Raw genomic sequence first — 23448 nt, forward strand, 5'->3', positions numbered from 1 at the left:
TTCAATCCCTATTTTTTCAAATACTTTATATATCATTGGAGTTAGTTGTTCTTTAAATGTTTGGTATAATTCACATGTAAATCCATCTGGTCCTGGGGATTTTTTCTTAGGGAGTTGGTTAATAGCTTGTTCTATTTCTTTTTCTGAGATGGGACTATTTAGACTACTTACTTCTTCCTCTATTAATCTCGGCAAGCTATATTTTTGAAGGTATTCTTCCATTTCATTTAAGTTATCAAATTTATTGGCATAAAGTTGAGCAAAGTAGCTCCTCACTATTGTTGTCATTTCCTCTTCATTAGTGGTGAGTTCTCTCTTTTCATTTTCAAGACTAAAACTTTGCTTTTTCTCTTCCCTTTTAAAAATAAGATTTATTAAGTGTTTGTCTATTTTGTTGTTTTTTTTTTCATAGAACCAACTCTTAGTTTTATTATCAATAGTTTTTTTACTCTCAATTTTATTAATCTCACCTTTTATTTTTAGAATTTCAAGTTTCCTGTTTGTCTAATTTATTCCTTTTCTAGCAATATTAGTTGTAAGCCCAATTTGTTGGCCCTCTCTTTCTCTATTTTATGCAAGTAGGCCTGTAGAGATATAAAACTTCCCCTTATTACTGTTTTGGCTGAATCCCACACATTTTGGCATGATGTCTCATTATTGTCATTTTCTTGGGTGAAGTTATTATGTCTATGATTTGCTGTTTTATCCAATCATTCTTTAATATAAGTTTATTTAGTTTCCAATTATATTTTGGTCTATTTTCCCCTGGCTTTTAATTAAATGTAATTTTGATTGCATTGTGTTCTGAAAAGGATGCATTTACTATTTCTGCCTTCCTGCATTTGATTTTGAGGTTTTGATGCCCTAGTATATGGTCAATTTTTGTATATGTTCCATGAACTGCTGAGAAGAAAGTATACCCCTTTCGGTCTCCATTTAGCTTTTGCCAAAGATGTATCATATCAAACTTTTCTAGTATTCTATTTACCTCTTTGACTGCTTTCTAATTTCTTTTGTGGTTTGATTTATCTAATTCTGAGAGTGTGAGGTTGAGATCTCCCACTATTATAGTTTTGCTGTATATTTCTTTTTGCCGCTCTCTTAATTTCTCTTTTAAGAATTTAGATGCTACCCAGCATTGCTGTTATTGGGATTATATCCCAAAGAAATACTAAAGAGCAGAAAGGGACCTGTATGTGCCAAAATATTTGTGGCAGCTCTTTTTGTAGTAGCTAGAAAGTGGAAGATGAATGGATGTCCATCAATTGGAGAATGGTTCAGTAAATTATGGTATATGAAGGTTATGGAATATTATTGCTCTATAAGAAATGACCAGCAAGAGGAAGACAGAGAGGCTTGGAGATACTTACATCAACTAATGCTGAGTGAAATGAATAGGACCAAAGATATCTAGATACTTCAATGTTGTATGAAGATGTATTCTGATGGAAGTGGATATCTTCAACATAAAGAAGATGCAACTCACTTCCAGTTGATCAGTGATGGACAGAAATAACTACACCCAGAGAAGGAACACTGGGAAGTGAATGTAAATTGTTAGCACTACTGTCTATCTACCCAGGTTACTTATAATTTTGGAAACTAATACTTAATGTGCAACAAGAAAATTGTATTTATGCACTTATATTGTATCTGGGTAATATTGTAACATATGTAAAATGTATGGGATTGCCTGTCATTGGGAGAGGGAGTGAAGGGAGGGAGGGGATAATTTGGAAAAATGAATACAAGGGATAATATTATTAAAAAAAATTACTCATGCATATATATTGTGGGAAAAAAAATTCTAAATAAAAAAAAAGAATTTAGATGCTGCACCACTTGTTGCATATATATTAATATTGATTCTGCTTCATTATCTATGCTACCCTTTAGCAGGGTATAATGCCCTTCCTTATCTCTTTTAATTAAATAATTTTTTGTTTTTGCTTGATCTGAGATGAGCAAGGCTACCCCTGCTTTTTTGGCTTCACCTGAAGGATAGTAGATTCTGCCCCACCCTTTTACTTTTATTATGAATGTATCACCCTGTTTCAGGTGTGTTTCCTGTAAACAACATGGGTAGATTCTATATTCACTCTGCTAACTGCTTCCTCTTTATGGGGGAGGTTATCCCATTCACATTTATGGTTAGAATGACTAATTCTGTATTGCTTGCCATCCTGTTAACCCCCTGCTCATGCTTTTCTCCTTTCCTTCCATCTTACCCCCTACCCAGTATTAAACTTGTGAACACCACTTGCTTTTCATAACCCTCCCTTTTTAATATCCCTCCCCGACCTTAAAGTTCCTCTTCCTATTTTACCCTTTTTTCTCACATTTTCTGTATTCCCTTCCCCTTAGATTACTCCCTTCCCTCTCACTGCAAGAAGTTTCAGCATAAATTGAATATGTCTATTGATACACACTATGTTCATCACCCTCCTTTCTTTCTCTCAGATATAATAGGTTATCTTTGCCTCTTCATGAGATTGTAGTACCACTACTTTACGCTTTTTTATGATACAATTTCCTTTCCACCTCTACTTTCTAGGACATATTATACATGTGTTCTTTACATATATTTATGGCAGAAATAGTTCTCAAGATTTCTTTTTACCTTTTTAGAAATCTCTTGAGTTCTGTATTTGAAGATCAAACATTTTAGGTAGATCTGTTTTGTTTTTTTTTTTTTTTTGTTTTTTTGTTTTTTTTTTTTTTTTCATCAAGAATAGATGGAATTCATTTATTTAGTTAAATGTCCATCTTCTTCCCTGGAAAACAATGCTCATTTTTTGCTGGATAAGGTATTCTTGGCTGCCTACCAAGTTCCTTATCCTTTTGGAATATCATGTTCCTGGCCATTCATTCTCTTAATGTGAGCACTGCTAGATCATGGCTTATCCTTATTGTGGTTCTTCCATATCTGAATTGTTTTTTTCTAGCAGGTTCCAGTATTTTTTCCTTGATATGATGGTTCTTGAACTTGACCACTATATTTGTTGGCATTTAGATTTTAGGGTCCCTTTCAGTAGGTGATCGATGAATTTTTTCAATGTCTATTTTATCCTCTGTTTCCAAAACGTCTGGGCAGTTCTCTTTGATAATTTCCTCGAAAATAGTGTCCAGGCTCTTTTATCCCCTCACATTTTTCAGGGAGTCTGATTATTCTCAAATTTATCTCCTGGATCTGTTTTCCAGGTCTGTTGTCTTCCCAATAAGGTATTTTACATTCTTTTCAATTGTTTTGTTTTTCTGGTTTTGCATGACTACTTCTTGGTTTCTCCTTGAGTCATTCATTTCTACTTGTTTGAGTCTAATTTTCAATGAGTTATTTTCTTCACTTGCTTTTTTTAATATCTTTTTGTAATTGTCCGATTCAGTTTTTAAGTGATTTTTTTTCTTCTATAAATTCTTTTTACCATTTCATGCATTTTATTTTTTAGAGAGCTGTTTTCTTTTTCCAGCTCATTAATTTTATTTCTCAATGATTTGATCTTTTTATCCACTCTGGATGACTTCTCCAGATTTTCTTCCCAAGATTCCCTTTCCTTTTTCCATTTTTCTTCTTCGCTCTTGTGAGAGCCCTTTTGATTTGCCCTATTTAATTCTTTTGTATTGAGGAGAAGCTCATATCCCCCTTTGGTGATTCCTCTGGAGAAAATCTGCTTTTGGTCTCCACAGTATTTGAAGTCTGCTCTCTCTCCATAAGAAGCTGTCAATGTTTATTGCCCTTTTAAATTTTTTGTTCATTTTGTCAGAGTATGAATTGAAGAAAACAAATTGACAAGAGAAACAATTGGTCTGTTTCTGGAGCGGGATGGGGCTGGATGGTGTTTCGGAGCTTCCTCTACAGACTGAGGGACACAGCAGCGAGGTACTAACAGGACAGCAATGGCTAAGCTGTATCTGTGCTCTGAGGCTCTGAGAACAAGGTGAGTCATTGCAGGTGGGGGTTAAGTGTCTTAACTTACCCAGCAAGATTGAGCATCATTTTCCAGGGAAGAAGATGGACATTTAACAAAATAAATGAATTCCATCTATTCTTGATGAAAAAACCAGACCTACAAAAATGTTTGATCTTCAAATACAGAACTCAAGAGATTTCTAAAAAGGTAAAAAGAAATCTTGAGAACTATACTTCTGCCATAAAAAATATGTCAAGAACATATGTATAATTTTTCCCAGAAACTAGAGGTGTAAAGGAAATTATATCATAAAAAAGTGTAAAGTGGTGGTACTACATCTCATGAATTGGCAAAGGTAACCTATTATATCTGAGAGAAAGAAAGGAGGGAAATCAACATAGTGTGTATCAATAGACATATTCGATTTATGGTGAAACTTCTAACACTTCATTGAAAACTGAGAGGGAAGGAGTAGGCTAGGGGGAAGGGAATACAGAAATTGTGAGGAAAAGGGAAGGAACTTCAAGGTGGGGGAGGGATACTAAAAAGGGATGGCTGTGAAAAGCAAGTGGTGTTCACAAGTTTAATACTGGGTAGAGGGGTAAGAGGGAAGGAAAGGAGAAAAGCATAAACAGGGGTTAACAGGATGGCAAGCAATATAAAATTAATCATTCTAACCATAAATGTGAATGGAGTAAACTCCACCATAAAGAAGAAGCAATTAGCAGACTGGATTAAAAGTCAGAATACAACTATATGTTGTTTACCTGAAACACACCTGAAACAGGGTGATACATTCAAACTAAAAGTAAAAGGGTGGAGCAGAATCTACTATGCTTAAGGCAAATCCAAAAAATCAGGGGTAGCCATCCTCATCTCAGATCAAGCAAAAACAAAAATTGATCTAATTAAAAGAGATAAGGAAGGGTATTATATCCTGCTCAAGGGTAGCATCAATAAGGAAGAAGTATCAATATTAAACATATATGCATCAAATGGTGCAGCATCTAAATTCTTAAAAGAGAAATGAAGAGAGCTGCAAGAAGAAATAGACATCAAAACTATAATAGTGGGAGATCTCAACCTTGCACTCTCAGAATTAGTTAAATCAAACCACAAAATAAATAAGAAAGAAATCAAAGAGGTAAATAGAATACTAGTAAAGTTTGATATGATACATCTTTGGCAAAAGCTAAATGGAGACAGAAAGGAGTATACTTTCTTCTCAGCAGTTCATGGAACATATACAAAAATTGACCATATACTAGGGCAAAAACCTTCAAAATCAAATGCAGGAAGGCAAAAATAGTAAATGCATCCTTTTCAGATCACAATGCAATCAAAATTACATTTAATTAAAAGCCAGGGGAAAATAGACCAAAAAATAATTGGAAACTAAATAAACTTATATTAAAGAATGATTGGATAAAACAGCAAATCATAGATATAATTAATAACTTCACCCAAGAAAATGACAATAATGAGATATCATACCAAAATGTGTGGGATTCAGCCAAAGCAGTAAGTAATAAGGGGAAATTTTATATTTCTGGAGGCCTACTTGCATAAAATAGAGAAAGAGAGGGCCAAAAAATTGGACTTACAACTAAAATTGCTAGAAAAGGAACAAATTAAAAACCCCCAGACAAACACAAACTTGAAATTCTAAAAATAAAAGGTGAGATTAATATAATTGAAAGTAAAAAAACTATTGAATTAATTAATAAAACTAAGAGTCGGTTCTATGAAAAAACCAACAAAATAGACAAACCCTTAGTAAATCTGATTTTAAAAAGGAAAGAAAAAAAGCAAATTGTTAGTCTTGAAAAGGAAAAGAGAGAACTCACCACTAATGAAGAGGAAATTAGAACAATAGTTAGGATACTTTGCTCAACTTTATGCCAATAAATTCGATAAATTAAAGGAAATGGAAGAATAATTTAAAAAATATAGCTTTCCCAGATTAATAGAGGAAGAAGTAAGTAGTCTAAATAGTCCCATCTCAGAAAAAGAAATAGAACAAGCTATTAACCAACTCCCTAAGAAAAAATCCCCAGGAACAGATGGATTTACAGCTAGCTCCAATGCTTTATAAACTATTTGAAAAAATAGGGATTGAAGAGTCCTACCAAATTCGAAAAGTGAGAAAGAAAATTATAGACCAATTTCCTTAATGAATATTGATGCTAAAATCTTAAATAAAATATTAGCAAAAAGACTTCAGAAAATCATCCCCAGGATAATGCACTATGACCAAGTGGGATTTATACCAGAAATGCAGGGCTGGTTTAATATTAGGAAAACTATTAGTATAATTGACGATATTAATAAGCAAATTAATAAAAAAAATATGATCATCTCAATAGATGCAGAAAAATCATTTGATAAAATCCAACATCCATTCCTACTAAAAACGCTTGAGAGTATAGGAATAAATGGACTATTTTTAAAATAATAACAAGCATACATTTAAAACTGTCAGTAAACATCATATATAATGCCAATAGACTAGAACCTTTCCCTGTAAGATCAGGAGTGAAACAAGGTTGCCCACTAACACCATTACTTATCAATATAGTTCTAGAAAGGCTAGCCTCGGCAATAAGAACCGAGAAAAAGAGTCAAGGAATTAGAGTAGGAAATGAGGAAATCAAACTATCACTCTTTGCAGATGACATAATGCTATACTTGGAGAACCCCCAAAGACTCTGCTAAAAAGCTATTAGAAATAATTGCAAATTTTAGCAATGTTGCAGGATATAAAATAAATCCACACAAATCCTCAGTATTATTATACATTACCAAAACAATCCAACAGCAAGAGATAAAAAGAGAAATTACAAAACACTTGCCACAAAAATAAGGTCAGATTTAAATAATTGGAAAGACATTCAATCCTTTTGGATAGGCGGAGCAAATATAATTAAGATGACAATACTCCCTAAACTAATCTATTTTTTTAGTGCTTTAGCAATCAGACTCCCAAGAAACTATTTTAATGACCTAGAAAAAATAACAACAGAATTCATATAGAACAACAAAAGGTTGAGAATTTCAAGGGAAGTAATGAAAAAAAAATTAAATGAAGGTGGTCTAGCTGTACCTGATCTAGAACTATATTATAAAGCAACAGTCAGCAAAACCATTTGTTATTGGCTAAGAAATAGACTAGTTGATCACTGGCATAGGTTAGGTTCACAGGGCAAGATAGCGAATAAAAATAGCAATCTAGTTTGTGAGAAACCCAAAGATCCCAACTTTTGGGATTAGAATTCATTATTGACAAAAGCTGCTTGGAAAACTGGAAATTATTATGGCAGAAACTAGGCATGGACCCACATTTAACACCACATACTAAGATAAGATCAAAATGGGTCCGACTTGTGGAGGAGGAAGGACTTTGTGTCCAAGTGAGAACTAGAGATCATTATTGATCACAAAATAGAAAATTTTGATTATACCAAATTAAAAAGTTTCTGCACAAACAAAACTAATGCAAATAAGATTAGAAGGGAAGTCACAAATTGGGAAAACATTTTTACAGTTAAAGGTTCTGATAAAGGCCTCATCTCTAAAATATATAGAGAAATGACTGGTCAAAGGACATGAACAGACAATTTTCAGATGATGAAATTGAAACCATTTCCACTCATATGAAAGAGTGTTCCAAATCACTACTAATCAGAGAAATGCAAATTAAGACAACTCTGAGATACCACTACACTCCTGTCAGATTGGCTAATATGACAGGAACAAATAATGATTAATGTTCGAGGGGATGTGTGAAAACTGGGACACTGATGCATTGTCGGTGGAGTTGTGAAAGAATCCAACCATTCAGGAGAGCAATCTGGATTTATACCCAAAAATTGATCAAAATGTTAATACACTTAGACTCAGCAGTCCTACAACTGGGCTTATATCCCAAGGAAATACTTAAGAAGGGAAAGGGACCTGTATGTGCCAAAATGTTTGAGGCAGCCCTTTTCATAGTGGCTAGAATCTGGAAAATGAATGGATGTCCATCAATTGGAGAATGGTTGGGTAAATTATACTATATGAATTTTATGGAATATTATTTTTCTGTAAGAAATGACCAACAGGAGGAATACAGAGAGGCTTGGAGAGACTTTCATCAATTGATGCTGAGTGAAACAAGCAGAACTAGGGGATCATTATACACTTAAAAATGATACTGTATGAGGATGAATTTTTTTCTTTTTAGTTTTTTTTATTTAGAAATTTTTCCCCACAGTATATATGCATGAATAAAATTTTCTTTATAATATTATCCCTTGTATTCATTTTTCCAAATTATCCTCCCTCTCCCTACACTCCCTCACCCCGATGACTGGCAATCCCATACATTTTACATGTGTTACAATATAACATAGATACAATATATGTGTCTAAATACCATTTTCTTGTTGCACATTAAGTATTAGATTCCGAAGGTATAAGTAACCTGGGCAGACAGACATTAGTGCTAACAATTTACATTCACTTCCCAGTGTTCCTTCTCTGGGTGTAGTTTTTTTCTGTCCATCATTGATCAACTGGAAGTGAGTTGGATCTTCTTTATGTTGAAGTTTTCCACTTCCATCAGAATACATCCTCATACAGCAATGAAGTACACAGATATCTTCTGGTCCTATTCATTTCATTCAGCATCAGTTGATGTAAGTCTCTCCAAGCCTCTCTGTATTCCTCCTGCTGGTCATTTCTTATAGAGCAATAATATTCCATAACCTTCATATACCATAATTCCCGAACCATTCTCCAATTGATGAACATCCCTTCATCTTCCAGTTTCTAGCTACAACAAAAAGAGCTGCCACAAACATTTATGCACATACAGGTCCCTTTCTGCTCTTTAGTATTTCTTTGGGTTATAAGCCCAATAACAGCAATGCTGGGTCAAAGGGTATGCAAAGTTTGATAACTTTTTGGGCATAGTTCCAACTGCACCAACAATGCATTTCTCTGATCAGTAGTGATTTGGAACACTTTTTCATATGACTGGATGTAGTTTCAATTTCATTATCTGAGAATTGTCTGTTCATATCCTCTGACAATTTATCAATTGGAGGATGGTTTGATTTGTTATAAATTAGGGTCAGTTCTCTATATATTTTGGAAATGAGACCTTTGTCAAAACCTTTAACTTTAAAAATATTTTCCCAATTGGTTACTTCCCTTCTAATCTTGTTTGCATTAGTATTGTTTGTACAGAAACTTTTTATTTGATGTAATCAAAATCTTCTATTTTGTGATCAATAATGATCTCTAGTTCTCCTCTGGTCATAAATTCCTTCCTCCTCCACAGGTCTGAGAGGTAGACTATCCTCTGTTTCTCTAATCTATTTATGATCTCATTCTTTATACCTAAACATCATGGACCCATTTTGACCTTATCTTGGTCTATTGTGTTAAGTGTGGATCCATATCTAATTTCTGCCATACTAATTTAAAGTTTTCCCAACCGTTTTTTCCAAATAATGAATTTTTATCCCTAATGTTGGTATCTTTGGGTTTGTCAAATATTAGATTGCTATAGATGTACCCTTTTTTTGTTCTTTGTATCTAATCTCTTCCACTCATCTACTGGTCTATTTCTTAGCCAATACACTTAGACCATCTTCCTCTGATTTTTTTTTTTCATTAGTTTCCTTGCAATTCTCTACCTTTTATTCTTCCATATGAATTTTGTTGTTATTTTTTCTAGGTCATTAAAATAATTTCTTGGGAGTCTGATTGGTATAGCACTAATAAATAGATTAGTTTGGGGAGTATTGTCATCTTTATTACATTCACTCGGCCTATCCAAGAGCACTGAATGTCTTTCCAATTATTTAAATCTGACTTTATTTTTGTGGCAAGTATTTTGTAAATTTTCTCACATAATTCCTGACTATTCTTTGGTAGATGGATTCCCAAATACTTTATACTCTCAACATTTGTTTGGAATGGAATTTCTCTTTGTATCTCTTGCTGTTGAATTTTGTTGGTGATATATAAAAATGCTGAGGATTTATGTGGATTTATTTTGTATCCTGCCACTTTGCTAAAATTCTGAATTATTTCTAATAGCTTTTTAGCAGATTCTTTGGGGTTCTCCAAGTATAGCATCATGTCATCTGCAAAGAGTGATAGTTTGATTTCCTCATTTCCTACTCTAATTCCTTGAATCACTTTCACGGTTCTTATTGCCGAGGGTAGAGTTTCTAGTGCTATACTGAATAGTAATGGTGATAGTGGGCAAACTTGTTTCACTCCTGATCTTACTAGGAAAGGTTGCAGTTTATTTCTATTGCATATTATGCTTAATGACGGTCGTAAATATAGGAATCGATGTTGGATTTTGTCAAATGCTTTTTCTGCATCTATTGAGATGATCATATGATTTTTATTAATTTGATTATTATTATTATGGTCAATTATACTAAGAGTTTTCCTAATATTAAACCAGCCTTGCATTCCTCGTATAAACCCTATTTGATCATAGTGTATTATCCTGGGGATGATTTTCTGAAGTCTTTTTGTTAATATCTTATTTAAGATTTTAGCATCAATATTCATTAAGGAAATTGGCTATAATTTTCTTTCTCAGTTTTCGATCGACCTGGTTTAGCTATCAGTGCCATGTCTGTGTCATAAAAGGAGTTTGGTAGGACTCCTTCATCCCCTATTTTTTCAAATAGTTTATATAGCATTGAGCTAATTGTTCTTTAAATGATTGGTAGAATTCACATGTAAATCCATCTGGTCCTGGGGATTTTTTCCTGGGGAGTTGATTAATAGCTTGTTCTATTTCTTTTTCTGAAATGGGACTATTTAAACAATTTATCTCCTCCTCTGCTAATCTAGGAAGCCTATATTTTTGGAGGAAGTAATCCATTTCACTTAAGTTATCATTTTTTTAATCAAAATTTATTGGCATAAAGTTGGGCAAAGTAACTCCTTATTAGTTCTCTAATTTCCTCTTCATTGGTGGAAAGATCGCCTTTTTCATTTGTAAGACTAACAATTTGATTTTCTTCTTTCTTTTTTCTGATCAGATTTACCAAAGGTTTCTCTATTTTATTGGCTTTTTCATAAAACCAACTCTTGGTTTTATTTATTAATTCAATAGTCTTTTTACTTTCATTATTATTGATTTATCCTTTTAATTTTTGTATTTCAAGTTTAATTTTTGGTTAGGTATTTTTAATTTGGTCTTTTTCTAGCGTTTTAAGTAGCAAGCCCAATTCGTTAATCTTCTCTTTCTCTATTTTCTTCAAATAAGCCTCCAAAGATATAAAATTTCCCCTTATTACCGCTTTAGCTGTATCCCACAGATTTTGGTATGATGTCTCATCATTGGGTGATTATTATCTTGGCTGAAATTATTCATTGTTTCTATAATTTGCTGTTTCACCCAGTCATTCTTTAAGATGAGATTATTCAGTTTCCAATTACTTTTTGGTCTATTTACCCCTAACTTCTTACTGAATGTAGCTTTTATTTCATTTGATCTGAGAAGAAGGCATTTATTATTTCTGCCTTCCTACATTTAATTTTGAGATCTTTATGTCCTAATATACGGTCAATTTTTGTATAGGATCCATGAACTGCTGAGAAGAAAATATATTCCTTTCTATTGCCATTCAGTTTTCTCCAAAGGTCTATCATACCTAGTTTTTCTAATGTTCTATTTACTTTTCAATTTTATTTCTTTTTTTTGTGTGGTTTGATTTGTCTAAATCTTAGAGTGCAAGGTTGAGATCTCCCACTATTATAGTTTTACTGTCTATTTCTTCTTGCAATTCTCTAAACTTTTCCTTTAGAAAGTTAGATGCTATACCACTTGGTGCATATATGTTTAGTATTGATATGGCTTCATTATTTATGCTACCTTTCAGCAGGATATAGTTTCCTTCCTTATCTCTTTTAACTAGATCAACTTCTGTTTTTGCTTGATCTGAGATAAGGGTGGTAACCCCTGCTTTTTTGGCTTTACCTGAAGCATAATAGAATCTGCTCCAACCTTTTACCTTTCCTCTGTATGTATCTCCCTGCTTTAAGTGTGTTTCCTGTAAACAACATATTGTAGGGTTCTGATTTTTGATCCAGTCTGCTATTCGTCTCCTTTTGATGGGAGTGTTCATCCCATTCACATTTACAGTTAAATGACTAATTCTGTATTTCCTGCCATCTTATTATCCCCAGATTATTCATTTTCCCTTGACCCCCTGAACCCCTTCCCCGATATTTAATTTATAAACCCCACTTGTGTTGCACAGCCCTCCCTTTTTTTAGTACCCTCACCCCTCCCTCCAAGTCCCTTCCCTTATTCTCCTTTTCTTTTTTCCTTTTCCTCTCCCCCATTTTAATGATGTGAGAGAGAATTCTCTGAAAAACAAATATGTCAATTATTTACTCTTTGAGCCTCTTCTGATAAGAGTAAGATTCACACAATGTTTCTCCCCCTCTCTAAATTCCCTCAGATATGGTATATTTTCTATGCCTCTTCCTGGGATGTAGTTTCCCTCTTTTTATCACTCCTTCCCCTTTTTCTGATACTACCCCCTTCCTTTTACTACGCCCCCCTCCCCTTTTTTATATCAGTACAATCAAATTATCCATGGGTATTTTCTATATACCCACAACAGAAATACAGTTCTCAAGAGTTCTGTGTACCTTTTTCTGTATCTCTTCAGTCTTGTGGATGTAGATCAAATTTTTTTGTTTAAGTCTGATTTTTTTCTTAGAAACATATGGAATTCCTCTATTTCATTGAATCACCATCTTCTTCCATGGAAAAAGATGCTAAACTTAGCTGGGTAGTTCATTCTTGGTTGCAGTCCTTGATCTTTTGCCTTTAGGAATATCAGGGTCTAGGCCCTTCTATCTTTTAATGTGGAGGCAGCCAGATCTTGGGTGACCCTTATTGTGGCACCTTGGTATTTAAATTTTTTTTTCTAGCTGCTTGCAAGATTTTCTCCTTTGTGTGGTAATTCTGCAGCTTAGCCGCAATATTCCGTGGTGTTCTTTTTTTTAGGATCTATTTCAGAAGGAGTTTGATGACTTGTTTCCACGCCTATTTTCCCTTCTGGTTCTATTACCTCTGGACAGTTCTCTTTGATGATTTCCTGTAAAATAGAATCTAGGCTCTTTTTCTGGTCATAGTTTTTGGGAAGTCCTATGATGTGCATATTATCTCTCCTAAATCTGTTTTCCAGGTCTATAGATTTTCCCAGTAAGTATTTGACGTTATTCTTCAGCTTTTCATTTTTTTTTTTTTGTTTTGTTTTGTTTGACTGATTCTTGGGTTCTCAATGAATCATTCATTTCTATTTGTTCCATCCTGAATTTTAAGGAGTTATTTTCTTCATTCATAGTTTTTAGTTTTTTTTGTAAATGCCCAATTGAGTTTTTAAATGAATTATTTTGCTATATTGATTTTTTCCATTTCCATAATTTTTTAGAGAATTATTTTCTTTTATCAATTCAGAAATCCTACTTTCCTGTGATTTTTTAACCTTTTCTAATTCTCAAATTTTGTTTCCCTGTATTTCCTGTGAGTTCTTTATTTTTTTCCAACTCCAATTTCATAGCTTCTCTTTCCTTTCCCCATTTTTCTTCAAACTCTCTTAATTTCTTAATAGTCTCTTCTAGGAGAGAGTTATGTGATGGGGGGCAGGAATCGTTCCCCTTTAGGCTGTTATCTGCTGACTCTCTGCTTTTAACTTTCTCCGGGTTGGATACCTGCTCTTTCACTGTGTAGAAGGAATTGATTGTGTTTCTTGGTTTTTTACTTATTTAAAAAAATCTTTTGGGGTCTGTCCCTGGGGTAGTAAATTATTTATTTATTTCTTTACCAGCTTCCTCCCAGACCGAATGGATGCAGTGGCTCCTGGGCCTGAGCTAAGAGAGAGCTCTGGGAGAGAGTTCCCCTCCCCTTCCCTGGAAGTGCCTCAGAGGTGATTAATAGGACTGCGCTGTGAAGGAGCTGTGTGTCCTAGTGACTTTCCTGAAGTTTAAGACTGAACAGTAAAGGTGACACAAAGCCCAGCCTATGCGTCCTGGTGGGGCGTGGATGTCAGCAGCTGAAGTGAAAATCCCCTGCGTTCAAACTGGAAGTGTCTGCCCTGAAACCACAGTCGCTATTTCAGAGGTTCCACTTCACTGGGACTTCTGGTGCTGAGTTCCACAGTCCCCAGCCCAGCAAGGCACTGTGTGTTACCTTGGGCCGTGTCTGCCCACTTTTAATCTCTTAACTACCCCCAGGTGAAAGCCAGGACAGCCTAAGTCGGCCACACCCACAGTGCCAAGATCAGTTGAGTCACTTTCAGATTGGAGTGGTTCTAGTATCTGGCTTATATTTTAAAGTGGCTTGATTTCACTTCTGAACTGCTGTTTTATGAGCAGAGAAGAGCTAACAGCCTGTGCCAGATTCTTCTATCTCAATGGCTTCTCTGATCCCAGAGCCTTCCCCAGTGCGATCGGCGCAGTGTGCCACCACCCAACACTCTTTGCTGGCCTTTCTTCTTCCTCCCGTGGGAATTGACCTTTTCTGTTGAAACTCCAGATTCTCTTCAGCTGATAAGTCGTGCTTCCAGTCCTTGTGGTTTCTATCAGTCCAGCGCTATTTTTGAGGCTGATTTAACTAATTGGTAATGAGGGAAGAAGGGAGTTCACAGAATCGCGTGTATCTTCTCCACCCTCTTGGCTCTGCCCCGCCTCATGAGGATGTATTCTGATAGAAGTGGATATCTTCAACATAGAGAAGAGCTAATCCAATTCCAATTGTTCAATGATGGACAGAATCAGCTATATCCAGAAAAGGAACACTGGTAAATAAATGTAAACTGTGAGCATTGTTTTTTTGTTTTGTTTTGTTTTGTTTTATTTCTCTTCCCAGATTATTTTTGCCTTGCGAATATAATCCTTCCTTGGCAACAACAACAACAATAAAATTCGGTTCTGCACATATATATTGTACCTAGGATATACTATAAGATATTTATTATGTATGGGAATGACTGCCATCTAGGGGAGGGTTGGAGGGAACGAGGGGAAAAACTTGGAACAGAAGGGAGTACAAGGGATAATGTTGTAAAAAAAATTACCTATGCATATGTACTGTCAAAAAAAATTATAATTATAAAAATTATTAAAAAACAAAATAAAAAAAATCTCATAGCCAGTTCATTTTGGGAGATAGCCATGAAGGAAGACTAACATCAAGCAAGGAACATCCATTATCTTTGCTTAAATCCTTTAATTGACAATGAACAATCCCTTATTTAAAAATGAAATAACTTCACCTGTAAGATCCGTTGCAAATATATACATGTATGTATGTGTATGTATGCATATATATATATATATATATATATATATATATATATATATATATATATATATACATATATATATATGTGTGTGTGTGTGTGTGTTTATACACATGTATGTATGCACATATACATACCTGTATTATAAATTTGAAGTGTGTGTAATTCTATGGATAATTATTGCTTGAGATGTACTGTTGTATATCAAAAAAAAAAAAAAAAAAAAAAAAAAAACCTAACATTAAGTCCTGTCTCTAACATATACCGTCTGTATAACTTTAAGCAAATCATTGAATTTTTCAGTATTCTAGCTAATTCTCTAAGGCTGTAAATTGAGGTGCTTACTATTATTGGCCAAGAAAATTTTTCACCAGGAACTTACATTGTTATTGTGATAGAAGGCTAATTCTTATCTCAGTGGATGATTGTTTTCTACCTTGAGTCTTCCCAAACTTCCCAATGTATAATATATAGGGACACCATTAATATGGGATATATATTTTAAGAAAACAAAAAAATCTTCATTAAATATTTTAACATACATAATATCAGAATCAGCTAAATTTGGAGGAGTTAGTAAATATTCTCATATTAAAAGTTAATGGCAAGGAAGCAGTTACTGACAATAGAGTAAGGAGAACAAAATGATGAAGCTAGAAGCAAAATTAGAAGACCTAACTCCACAAAACAAACAAAAAGCAACCCAGAAATAAAAGCATCTGCAGAAGCTAAACAGTTGAGAAATGCAAATAGGAAAACAAACTAAAGCAAATGGAATTGCAGAGAATCTTGATAAGTGAAATAATGTTTTGACTGTTCCTAGACTTTCTTCTGAAGCAACACTCAGGTTATAGAATGTAAGCAGTGTTTGATATGAAAAAGTGATGTCATGGGAAAATAATCCCCAATCCCTAATATTAGATACATCCATTGGCTTTCAGGATTAACATTTGTCTGATAAAAGATGTGAGATTTTAGTTATATTGGAATGATGAAAAGGTTGATGTACTAAATCTTCAAATTGATTTGTACACATACATTATTGTCTTCATAAGAAAAATTATAGATCTGTTTCATTCCCTGATTCTTATTATCCAGTATGTTTTAGTATTTACTTCCTAGGTCATCATACTTCATCTTTTTTTTTCTTTTTTTTTTTTTAACCTAGATACATTCATGCCCAGCTATGGCACTTGGCTCCAATGATATTTCACTGCAATAGCTTGTTATCTGGTTTACTGTCTTTCACCATCTTTACATGCCACTCCATTTGATATATCATTGATAATTTTTTTCCTAATACAAGACTTTTATCATGTCATTTTTCTGAATCAACGATTTCAGTGACTCTCTATTAAAGAGTCGATAAAGTTTTGCATTGTTCAAAGGGAAAGGGTAGTTAGATTGAAGTTCAACAATATCACAGGGAGAGTAACTTTAAAAGTTTAGTTTCTACTCACAAAAATATGAGTAGAACAAATGATAATATGTAGTATTTCAAGTGTAGATGTCTCACAACTTGAAAAGCTTGATTATTACTCACAGAAATAAAAGTAGAACAAAGAAAATGAATAATATTTTAAGTGTAGGGGTCTCATTATTTTACAACTCTATGGATAATACATAATTTCTGGCTCTGACATGAAATGGGATGTGCTGTTCAATTGAAGGCTTACAGCTGCTGAGGACTCACATTTAAAAAGATATTTTAAGACACACAGAGTTTAACTAACACCAATAGGAGAATGGCTGTTATGAGTAGGGTAGTAGGTTAGGTAAATGAAGCAGTAGAAAGACTACTTAGCCTAGAATCAGAATGAGTAAAATTCAAATCTAACCTCAGACATTTTCTTGCTTTACTATCCTAGATAAGTCACTTAACATAAATTTAATCTAACACTGGAGAAAGAAATGCCAATTCATTCTATTTGCCAAGAAAATTCCATGGAAAGTTAGTCAATAGAATTATGAAGGGTCATCCCTGACTGAACTAAACAACAACAGTGAGGTAATCTTTACCACTTTGATCAGGTTATTCTCAGAATCACTCAATAAGAAAGGAGTAATAAGGGATAAATATACAGGAAGCTTGATTCTAATGTCATATCAAACATCAGGCCCATGCCAAAGTCACAGCTCAGGAACTAGGCAGTGAAGGGGCAATTCTTGACTTCGAGGTAAGTTAAATTTTAGTATATATGCACACTGGGAGCTAGGGTCTAACCAGTCAAACTGGATTTCATTAGTTCACAAAACCAAACTATTTATGGAAACAGTTTTCATCTTAAACTCTCTGTATCCAATTTACTTTTTTGTATTTATTTCCCACTATTCCCCTACATTAAATCTACAATTCAAGCTTCTCTGCTAAATGTATTCTGAAATTTTTGGTTTCCCACTTCTTCCTTTCCTTTGCTTATTGTTTTCCCTTCATATATATACTTAATATATATAAACTTCAAGACACAATTCAAATAAGTCATTCTCCCAAAAGCTCTTGTTAGTTGTACTAAGCCAGCCTGTCAGTCAGTCAATAATTACATACAACTAAATATAAAAATTGGAGTACAGGATTTTTCAAGAGTCAATGTTGAAAAAATTATCCTTGCATGTGTTTTGAAAATAAGAAAAATCTTCAACTAAACAAAGAAAGAACTTGCAACAAATCAGTTTCCCATCAAATGGGAAGTGACTGAACAAACTGTAGAGTATGAAATATAATAAGATGTTACTTTGCAGTAAGAATTAATGAACATGAAGACTTCTGAGAAATACTCCTGGATTTGCATGAACAAATGCAGATTGAAATTAGAAGGGCAATATTTAGTCACTAAATAATGTAAAAGGGAAGCAAAACTTTGTAATTGTAATTGTAAACACCAATGTTGATCATAGAAAACAGAAAATAAATCAAATCTTCCTTTTAGAAAGTAACCAAGAGACCAGAGGAAGAAAAGTAATACATAAAAATTTATAAATGATCAGATTATTAATAGTTTTTGTTTAGGCATTGTTCTATATTAAAATGGATAAATATAGATAGATAAGAAGATAGATAAATCTATATACACATATTTTAATTGGTAATAATAATAGGTAGATCTAGCAAATAAATGGCTATGTTCAATCTAGAATTGGAGTAAGGATTGTAAGAACGTATTTATTCAGCAAGGATTTTCACATAAAAATCTGAATGAATGAATATTTTTATCATTGTTTTATACTATAAAATGTATATAATAGCATCTCCCCAAAACCTCAGGGGACTTCAGTATAAAACAGATTTTGATAGAGATTTCTAGATGGCACAGCACAAAGAAGTCAGGAAGACCTTGTTCATATCCTATACCATACACACACTGATAGTGTGTTACTAGGCAAGTCATTTTGCCTCTTTCTGCCTTACTTTTATCATCTCTAAAATGAGCAAAGTACTTCTCAAGATTCTTGTACAGATAAACAGTGATAATATTTGTAAAACACTTAACAAATCTTAAAACAATATGATGATCATAATTAAGAGCTAGAAAAAAATCTTTGACTTTTCCAAAATAGTATGTAGGAGATCCTTGTACTATATTTGTCTTTAAACATTAGCTTAAGTAAATTTTGATTTGAATATACAATTCAGCTTTATTCCAATTTCTAGCACAAGAAAATAAGAACCCAAGCTATATTATTTTTATGAATCTTAAAATAAAGCTAAATTGAGGCAAGATGGTAGAGTGGAAATAATGATAGAATTGGATTCTATTTTCAACACTCTCATTAATGGGTCCTTTAGAAATGTAATAGATTTCCAAATAGTGATTCAAAGGGTAATCTGTGATGTAGTTGAAAATAGGCAAACACAACTGATTCCTTTCACAGAGTTTCCTATTCATCTACAAATGTCTTTGGTCTGCAATTTGCCTTCCTGAAAATATATGTGATTTGCTTTGATGAAATGAAAATTCCTATTTCATGCTGCTCTTTTTGCAAACATGCAAAGATCACACTAGAATAGGTAAACAGAACTTCAACTTGTCAAAAATATGAACATTTTGGAAATGAGAATTATAGTAATTGGGTATATCTCCCTTTTGGGGGTTTCTCTGAAAAGAATTTCTTAATATAATTCAATGCAGAGAGTATTAATACTTGGGTTATAAGACTCAGAGCTTAGTAACTTGGGACTGAAAAAAAAAAAAGTAATTTTTTTTGAGAAAAGCTAGGGAGAAATCAAGAAAGTGTGAAACTTTGTAAAACAATTAGTGTTAATGGGATGGAGAAAACAGGCCAGAGTGATAACCAAACAAAAGGGAAGGGCCTGAGCTAGGTAGTACAATGAATTATATGGATTTTGTAGTCAGGAGAGCCTGAGTTCAAATTTGGACTCAGACACTTGACCCTTACTAGTTATGTGATCTTGGGGAAAGTCACTTAATGCTCCGATTGCCTCCTTCCTACCAAAGAAAAAGAGTGATAATAAGTTGGTTCCCTGCAATTTACTTTAATTCATTATTATCTAAAATAACACCAACCTAGTAGTATTATTTTTTAATCATCATTATTTCTTTCTCTTCTCCTTTATAGTTGAGATTCTTTAGATTTTATCTAAATATATTTTTAGGAAGTTTAGAATTTAGAATTAGAATTTATTTAAATTTTTATCTATTTGTTTCCTGGAACAAATTGCTACCTGATTATTATTCCCTTGAGATTAGTGTTCAAAAGATAAAATAGTTGATTTTATAGGACAGTTCATCTCCCACTACTTTGTAGAAACTCTAGTAGTAGAAAAAGTGATGTGGTTGATATGATTTATTTTCTGTTCTCATTTTATAATAATATATTCTGCTAAATCACTGGATTTTGTGAATTTTTATTTTTTATGTATTTTAAAATTATAAATGATTTGATTATGAGTTTTTCTTGTGATAACATATGTCATTATTATTGTTATTATTATTATTATTAAATTTGTAAATAATGTTATGCTCAAATAACCACATAATGAAAACATTTATATCTTCAATTAATTTCATGTACTTATTGGTTGTCTACTTCAATAGGTAGCTTTCAGTATCCTAAGCTTTTTTCAGCAAGGAGAGTACTAATATTTCTAATTTGTGATGCTATTCATATGAATAGATGGAGGGATAGATGGAGAGGATGTGAGAGACAGAGAGAAAGAGAGATGGAGGGAGAGAGAGAGAAAAAAAAAGAAAAAATAGAGGGAGAAGAGGACAGAAAGAGAGAGAAATAGGGAGAAGAAGAGGAAGAGAGAGAGAAAGTTCTTGTGATATCAGAAGAGAAAAAGCTTCATTTACACTGCTAGGTCTGGGTCAAGGTGAACTCCATTATAGTTTCAAATAACACTTATCTGTAACCCTCAGCTTCCCTGTTTCTTGATTGGTAGGAGTAGTCCCATTATATTGATTGGAAAATTCATGAAAACATTGATATAATTAGAGCAAAATTTTCTAGTATGTCAAAATTCCTACCAGACCTATCATCATCATCATCACCATCATCACCACTATCCTCATAAGCCAGATAGAAATGGTCCAGGAACAAATTGCAATGCTTTTATTGCCCTTTTTTTTAACATTACATTAAGACTATTGCACAAGTGAATAAAATAATTGTATTACATAATTATACAAAAGTATTAGAATGTAAGCTCAAATTCTGTAAAATTATTGAGGGTATCTATAAGACTATTTCAACAACAGAATGAAAAGGATTTTCTGTACCTTATCTTGTTTTATTTATTTATTCCTGCCAGGTCTCTAAATTTTAAGAATTTTTCATTTCAAATAACAGAGAGCTTATGAGTATTCAATATAGCAATATTTCATAAGAATTTGTGTGTGTGTGTGTGTGATATGCTACTGTTGTTGATGCTATTTCCTCCCCACAAAATATCCTGTTTTAAATGTTCACTACTTATTCTTCAATGACCCAAGTTTAGTTGGGAAATAATTTTCTAATCAGGTAGCATAGTAAATAGAACACTGAACCTGGAGTTCAAATCTGGCCTAGACAGTTACTAGCGGTATGATCCTGGGGAAATCTTGTAATCTCTGTGTTCTTCCATTTATCCATTTGTAAGATAAGGAAAATTAAATATATCTCCTAGAGGCCTTTTTGAAACAAGATTGGTAAAGTCCTTTGCAAAACTTATAATGCTATATAAGTGCTAATTCTTCTTCTTATTAACTATTATTATTATCATTATTGCTAATAACAAGGTTTCTTACACTATATCTCTTCCTACTAAAAACTTCTTGTGGAAAAAAAGTGTTTTCAGTTTGTTAGTTGTATTTACTGCCTAAAATATGGTAAATTTTTTAAATAATTAAGATTTCTTTGGTTTTCTAGTTAGGGATAAATGTTTCTGGGACACATGGGCAATTGAGACTGCCTTCATTTTCTAATCATTTATGCATTATCAGCTCTTTCCCATATACCAAACTTAATAAAATAAAGTAAATAACTTTTAGGGATCAAACCCACATCCTTAATAATCTCAATTGCAATCTCCATTTACAGAAAATAATCAACATTTAACCTATATTCTTTATTGCTCTCAATTTGATTTCTTTAAGGTCTATCCTTCTACATTCAAATCCTAAATTTAATTTGGAACCAAAAGCATATAAAACCTTTTTTTAATCCTAATTTATTATTTGTTCTTAGATGACAGGTTTATGTAATTTTTTTTTCTATCACTAATCTCATACAATATTCAGGATTGTAATCCAGGATTTATATACTCTAGTTATAAAAACTTAAAATCTAGTTGAAAGCTAAAGTAAACAAAAGTGTCCAAGTTGTGCAATGCAGAGATGTCAAATAAGGCTCTCTGCATTGTAAACTGCAACACTATCAGTTAACAACTGAGTCAGATTAAAACGTAATTGGAAAATATGCAACAAAAGAAATAAAAATATAGTAAAAGATAGATAATGTTAATGTGCCATTTTCTAATTCAATATGTGACCTCTGAAATATTTAGGTATGACTAAATGAATTTCATGCCATAAATGAAGTTGTTAACATTCTTGTTTTAAAAGTAAGACTTTCAGGGTCCAAGTCTTATTCTGACATATATTCATCATGTGACCCTGTGCAAGTTACTTAAGATGTCAGTGCTATAGGAAATTCCCTAAGACTAGAAGTTACAGAAAAGATGCTGACCTACATAGGAAAAGGCATTTTCTCACCAAGAACCACATTAAACCAATGAAATTGTACTTCTTTGTGTGCACATATTTGTATATGTATATAGATAAAATTAGACATAAAATATATAGATAAATACACATACATGCATATATATATATATACACACATAAATAAAATCTAATTGCAAAGTCTCTTCATTTTCTTCTCATATACATAAATGTATAATTATATTGTGTGTATATGTGTACACCTTTAAGGGACTATTTCACTTTGGTTTTTGAATGTGCAATGCTCACGACTGGAATTCAGTAGTTATTTAATAAATGTTTGATGGATGAATGGATGGATGAATGTTGGGAGAGAGGTTTTAATCTAAACATAAAAGAAGTGGAAGGGCATCTCTAATGAAACAAGTTGATCAAAGGCAAGATAAACAGAATCAAAGACACTGAGAAGTGATGCATCTTATGGTTTGCAAAGGTATGTAATGTGAAATAAAGTTGGGTTCAGAATAAAGATCATCCTCTGCATTTGGACCCTACCATGTAGGAAAAGTTAACAGAGGAAAGACTTTCAGTGGGGAAGTGTCATGAAGAGAATAGTGTTTTCATATACTGCTTGAGAAATGAATCATATCTCTTGACAGTGTATACAACTTATTGGTTTCCTGATCTTTGACTAGCCTCGAGAATTTCTGGCTCTCATTTTTCACTGCTGGGAGCAAGCATCCCAGACTTGCACCAACTTTGAAAGATTTTCTGAAAGCAAACATTTATTTGGGGACAAAGATTCATAAATGTACTCTTAAGAAATTTTCGTCCTGATGTATTCCCAGACATATATAAAAAGACCAGGAAGAAAATTAGTGATATTCAAAGCCTGCTCTCTGTAGCTCAAATGAATCAGGTTACTCTCAATAGGACCTGGCCCTCGTTCTTTAAGACACCTTATATAAAAAATGACCCTTAACTGTTTGGGAATGCTTTGAATTTATAGAAAATGATGTCAGGTTTATCACCATATTTATTTCC

Source organism: Sminthopsis crassicaudata, chromosome 3, assembly GCF_048593235.1.
Source record: "Sminthopsis crassicaudata isolate SCR6 chromosome 3, ASM4859323v1, whole genome shotgun sequence".
Classification (NCBI taxonomy): domain Eukaryota; kingdom Metazoa; phylum Chordata; class Mammalia; order Dasyuromorphia; family Dasyuridae; genus Sminthopsis; species Sminthopsis crassicaudata.